We start from the raw sequence: 6,193 nt of genomic DNA on the forward strand, positions 1-6,193 counted from the left end.
AGCCCTAACCTGAAAACGCCTTACATGCAAATGCTTTTAGGACTATAGCAATAAGAAAAACACATGCACATGATTAGTGAACGATCATATATATTTTTATAACAATAAATGAAATATGAAAATTCAAAACTCTTTATTTCTATCATTATACCTGTAAAAGAAGCAAACAACCACCGACTTGTTTGGCTATTATCATGCATATATGACAAAGTTATTAGTATAGATTTGCAAGAACTATAAACCCTTAGTTATATAAAAGAATACCATCAGAGTCTTCTAATATGACACCACACATTTATACAAAATTATCTAGACTCCATATGAATTTAAAGCACCATCCCTAATACATGGCATCATAAAGTATCAATGCAAACATGTAAAATATAAAATACTCCCAATCAGTTATTAATATTCCAACAATAAAATATAACATAATAAGAAATAACATAAATGTAAAACAACAACAAAAAAAACATTAGTGTCTAAACTCTTTTAATAATGTTCACATATGTTATCCTGTTTGAAAATTTTTTATATCATGTCATCTTTGACTACATATGCTACATCTATATTAGGTTTTTCCCTCTTTTGCATCTATCTTGTCATACAATCAAGTGGAACTTCTTCGACCTTAACCAATTCTCCATTTCAAGGGGTTTAGTTCTATAGTAAAACCAATACATACATTCCATAGTGATTCATCATGTAAAGGATTGAATAGAAGAGCATATGTATTTTTATACATCTCAACATTATATAATAAGTCAACAAACAAAATATAATAATCAACACGATGTTTCACATAACATGCAAGAAAGTGTGCACATAATTGATAGATATTATGCCATTTATCATATATGCACTTCCTTCTTGCATGTTAATTGTTTGTGGAATCTCATTTTCAACACCAAGTTTAGGGAAGGTGACCTGAAAATATCTAGTGTCAATGTTAAAGAGAGTTGCAACATGGTCTCTTGATTTGTTCAATTTGTTGTGAGTTCGGCGAGTAATAATAGAGGCTACAATACACCACAAGAAATGAAATCTTGTTCATGCTCTCTTCAATTGACAAAATAAGAATTTGACGTATAAAAATCTAGTTGGACTAGAGTGACAATAAGCAATGCATGTTCATTTTTGGACCGACCAAGTTGACTAGGTTATATAAAAGCATTTTCCACATAACTTAATTTTAAACTTGGTCTAGACAAAAAATCAAGTCAAGAGATTTGTTTTGTCAATTTATTTATTTTTTTCTCAATTTTGTCCTTGGCTAACTTGTCAATTAAACTAAATTTGATTTTAAGGTTGATCTACCAAACCAAATTTAATAATAATATCAAATAATTATGGTCTGAATAATTTTTGTAACATTTAAATTTTTTCATACTACTTGTGATATAATCCTATAAACTAGTATTATCCAAACTGAGATGGTGATCAAGAATTTTTTTAATAGGCCCTTTAACAAATTTGTTAGAAGCTAAAATATGATGGGACATGATAGACCCTGGAATGCATGATAAGAAATAATTGACTAGCAAGTTGGGGCAATGAAGGTTTTGCTTTGTAATTAAACAAATGCTAGTCTTTGTCTTCCTCTTCAACATATCTGAATTAATTGAGGGCTTAATGTTTTTTGAGTACTTAACATTCTAATAACCTTCCTTACATGAGTTTTATATTCACAATTAATTGTAAATTGAATGCTATTTTATTTCACTTTTATTTTCAATTAAGGTTGTGAATCTTGTGATTAATTAATTGAAAAAACAAAGAAAAGAAAAGGAAGGAAGGTAGGAATGAAGGTTGTGTTAATAAAGTGTTCTTGAAAAATTAGGTTTTAAATAAGTGATTTAAGTGTTTTAAATCTCACTAGCATGTCTTGATTTCTCTTTTCTTTTCTTTTCTATATATATATATATATATATATATATATATATATATATATATATATATATGCAAGCATCTAGAAATTACTGTCCTCATCCAGCAATTTGAATTTAGAAAAGATATATTTATTTAATTAAGATAACACAAAGTTTTTTCTCTCTTAAGAATAAAACTTAATAGCATGGAGCTAAAATCATGCAAAAGAAAAAAGTCCAATTTATATTCTTTTTTTTGTTTGGAACTAGACTACCTGTAAAGTATGCTTTCACAAAGTATATTTATAAATTACTTTCAATTTCACAATTAAAAATAGAATACCTCCTAGTTTGACTAGAGGAGCGATGTTCTCTACTATTAGAGTCAATCACATTAATTAATGACCAATCAGTAATCATCACTCCTCTATTAGTTTAATATACCTTGTGGCCAATTAGTTGGTTATATGTGCATTATTATTTTCATGTATATATATATATATATAAAAGCTTAACTTATCTTTAATATTCATATAATATTAGATTAATTAATCTAGAGTAAATATAAAGTCTTTGGGACACAAATATTTTGCAAAAGACATTATTAAGTTGTTATAATTATGAGATTTCTATTGCATCAAATCATTATTTATAAAATATTTATGGTCGATACTCTCATAAATATTGGATATCTATTAAGCTGTAAAGTGTACATATCATATTCTTTCCTTTATGAAAGAAAGCAATTATTCTCATAAGTTGAGGTATAAGGGATACCTAGAATTAATATGTAGGTTCTTGTCATAAAACATGTACACTAAACTGAGCCGCATGAAAAATTCATATGAAGAGATCACCTATTTCTATGGAAAGGCTCACGTGAAGGTTGTATAAGTGATTCTTAAACTTAAAATTATTAAGTTATCTTATATTGAGAATATTATGCTTTGATCTTGGTACATGTTATCTTAATCAAGGTAATGAAGAGGTAGGCATTGGGCATAACATGAACTATATGAAGGTATTTGAGTGATCAAAAGAGAATTCATTATCTTAGGTGAATTAGAGAAAATGTTTCATTTATTTTCAAATAATATTGACTAATAAATCTTTGACCAAAGTGGAATGAGATTTGAAAAGAGTTTCAAATCTTATTCAAACGGTTAATGACTATTATGTAGAGAACAAACATGATTTAGCATGACAGACATACTACATGCTTTAATGTTAAATTGAAATATTATTGATGAAATGATATTAATTACACTGAGAAATCAGTCACTAAAAAGGTTAAGTCAAACCACTAATAACTTTTATAATATTTAAAGGATCACGACACATTGCTAGACAATTCACTTGATCTTCAAATATAAATTAATTAATTGTTGAATTGATAATAAATTAAATTGTTTAATTTATTTAATTCTATTTAATTATAATTATAATTTATATTTGGACCAATATATTAGCAAGCCTAATGGGTCACATACATTAAAAACCATTACTTAGAAATTAAATTGAGATGATTTAATTAAGTATGACTTGATTAAAATATATTTTATAAATTAAGGGCTAGAATATAATTAATACAAGGATTATATTTCTAGACCAAGAAAAATCAAGTAAGGACTTAATTGAGTTAATTTCTAAAATTATTCTGAATTAGTATATGGATATTATTCAAGGGGTAATTTGATAATTTGTCAATTTATAAGGTTTTTCAGATTTTTCCTATAAGTAATAAGTTACGCCTTTTATTTTTTAGTTGTTGTTATCTATTAGATACAAAAACTATGTAAGTTACAGAATAGAGAGTTAACACTCTAGGCATAACAATCACTCTCTCTTAAATGAAAATTTAAGAGATTTCTCATTGGTGGTTCATGTAGATTACTGTTGGAGGTCAGATAATTGGATGGCTTTCTTAAGAAGTTCTAAATATTTTCGTTTTATTGTTTCCGCTGCGTGTATGATATTCAAGAACCAACATCCTTTACTTTCAAACTTTTGTCTTGTTGACTTCTTTTTATGATTTTGCCTACATATCTAAACCTTGAAACTTTTTACTATTGTTAAAGGATTTGTCTCCTTTTTTATATAATTTATCTTGATTTATCCTTTTCTTTTCTATATATATATATATATATATATATATATATATATATATATAAATTTAAAGTATATATGAAATGCAATAATTAATTAAAAATTAAGAAAAAATCATTTTACCTAATAGCTTAAGCTGTTAAATGAGGTCGCAACAATAGTTTTCTATTACTCTCTAAAACATCCATTCAAATGAAAGCTATTTAGGCTTGAGACTTGAGTAGACTCACACTACCTTTTACAATTAATTAAGAGAATAAAGGTGTTTAGATTCGAACTCGAGATTGTTTAGTCATCAAAGCTCTTATACATGTTAAAAAATCATCTCACTTAATAGCTTAAATTATTAGATGAGGTCTCAATCATATTTTTATTTTAGTCTAACTAAAATGACTTACAATTTATTAGGTATCATTTATAAAAATTAATGTTAAATTTAAATGATAACTCAAAAGTCATTTCTTATAAACCACTTATAAAAAAAATGAGTTAAAATATCTTTTTAAAGAGGGAGTAATTTTATAAACATCAAATTGAAACAAAACAAAAAAAACTCTATATATATTTGTTACAGGAAAATAAATTTGACAAGATCCTTACGATGTTGATGAATCATGATCTTTTAGGTAATGTGTAAGTGTTTTCATAAATGATTAATAAAGCTCTTTGAACTTTCCAAACTTTTTTTTTTTAATAAGACCTTTTTTTTTTTGAAATCATGTATATGAATGTATCATAGATTAATGAGGAAATAGGTTGCACTACCATTTCATATTGATGAAAGATTTCAATCACCTAGCACTACTAATGGATGTCAATCCTTCCAAATAACAAGATAGAATCTAAAAATATTTATTCAAAAGATCTAATATCTTAGAATTGAGACATCAAACACATATCTAGAAAAGAATTATACATATAATCAAATTTGAAAAAGTCAGACATTAATGGTAGGATATAAATAAAAAGGTTAAGAAATACCTCAATTATAAAAAAGAAAACAAAATAAATAAATAAAGATGTTGTCATAGGCTTTTTTCTAGCATATGATAAATAAATAACTCAAACTAGATTTTTTAAAATGTATTTTTATTGAGAAAAAAAAAATATAGAGAGGAGATAAGAAAATAAAAACAAAAAAAGAGGACTTGAAATGATTTTAAGTTAGAAATATGTTTGCTAAAAATTATTTAAAATATATTTATTTATTTTTTTTTTTAAAAAAGAGGTTGTCTAATTTAGAATTCATAAAATAAAATTTTAAAATTTTAACTTTTGATTAAATCAAAATTTTAATTTAAGTGAAAATTAATTTATAATTAAATATCCTTATGAATTTTCTATGATTTAAAAGATAATGAATTAAAAACAAGTTAAATCAATTTACAAAAGTTATACCAAACAAACCATTAATGTAAATTTTTAATTAAAAAAAATTCTACTAAAATTTTAGTCGTTCATTTATGTTGAAAAGTTATATTTTAGGAAAATACACACTATATATCCAAGAGAATAGGATAGGACCTTAGTCTAAAAAAACTAATGATATGTTAGAATACAAGAAAATAAGAAATGGAATAAAGTTCTAAATCATATAAAAAATTTAATTAATACTAAACATCACAAACACTTACAATAGCTAGATTCACTAAAAAAAAAAAAAAATTTCTCATATATGAAATAGAATCATGGTTTGGTTAAAGGGTTATTAAGATGCTTGTTAAGAATCAAATAACTCCAATAAATTGGTATGATAGTTAATAAAATATGCTATACTTGTTTTTTAACTTTTTGGGGAAAAATATATTAATTTTTTAATTACATCATTGTCGATATATAAACTATGCTATTAAGAAAGTGTTTAAGAGTATGGTAATTATTGTTTTTTAAAATACTTTTCACTCAAAAACGCATAAATATATATATATTATTTTTTAAATTTTATTTTTGACATTAGTACATCAAAACAATACAAAAATATATATAAAAAAATTAAACAATTTTTTTTTTAAAGAAAAGCAGTTTCAAATGACATCTAAAATTATCATGAGAAAAATCAATCATGCTAATATGCTAACTGGTTTAAAAATATCTACTACCATAAAAAAAAAAAACAATTAAAAATCAATTAAATCTCCTAATATATTAACCTTCACTTTCTATTTTTCTAATAAAACTTATTGAAACAATTAAAATAAGTCTCCATTTAAGTATTAATA

Source organism: Populus alba, chromosome 10 (assembly GCF_005239225.2).
Source record: "Populus alba chromosome 10, ASM523922v2, whole genome shotgun sequence".
In the NCBI taxonomy this organism is placed as follows: Eukaryota; Viridiplantae; Streptophyta; class Magnoliopsida; order Malpighiales; family Salicaceae; genus Populus; species Populus alba.